Here is an 811-nt window from a genome sequence, read left to right on the forward strand (position 1 = left end):
GGCACTCCATCAGGTCCATAAGCCTTCTGAGAGTTGAGGCCAGAGAGGGCATAGAAAGCATCATTAGGAAGCATCTTAATAACAGGCATAAAGGAGTCAAAGGGGGGATGAGTAGGAGGAATATGCCCAGAATCGTCCAAGGTGGAGTTCTTACAGAAAGTTTGAGCGAGGAGTTCAGCATTAGAGACAGATGAGACGGCAGTGCTGCCGTCAGGGTTAAGGAGAGGAGAGAAAGAGGAAGAAGTGAAATTGGAGGAGATATTTTTGGCTAGATGCCAGAAGTCACGGGAAGAATTAGAAGAAGCAAGGTCTTGACATTTTCTATTTATAAAAGAAGTTTTGGTAAGTCGGATAATAGATTTGGCACGATTCCGGGCTGAAATGTATAGATCAAAGTTAGTGGGAGTTCTAAGGCTCTGGAACCTTTTGTGAGCTGCCTCTCTATCTTTAATAGCACGAGAACAAGCATGATTAAACCAAGGCTTTTTAGCATGAGGAGTAGAGAAAGTACGTGGAACGTATGCCTCCATTCCAGAGACAATCACCTCTGTGATGCGCAGAGCACACACAGAGGGGTCTCTCTCCTGGAAGCAGTAATCATTCCACGGGAAATCGGAAAAGTACATCCTCAGGTCGTCCCACCGAGCTGAAGCAAAATGCCAGAAGCATCGCCTCCTCGGTGGGTCGAGAGGATGTATAGGAGCGATAGGACAGGATACAGAAATAAGGTTATGATCAGAGGAGCCCAACGGAGAGAACAGATTGACAGAGTAAGCAGAAGGATTAGAGGTAAGGAAGAGGTCTAGAATGT

The sequence above is a fragment of the Eriocheir sinensis genome, chromosome 50 (genome assembly GCF_024679095.1).
Source record: "Eriocheir sinensis breed Jianghai 21 chromosome 50, ASM2467909v1, whole genome shotgun sequence".
Lineage (NCBI taxonomy): Eukaryota > Metazoa > Arthropoda > Malacostraca > Decapoda > Varunidae > Eriocheir > Eriocheir sinensis.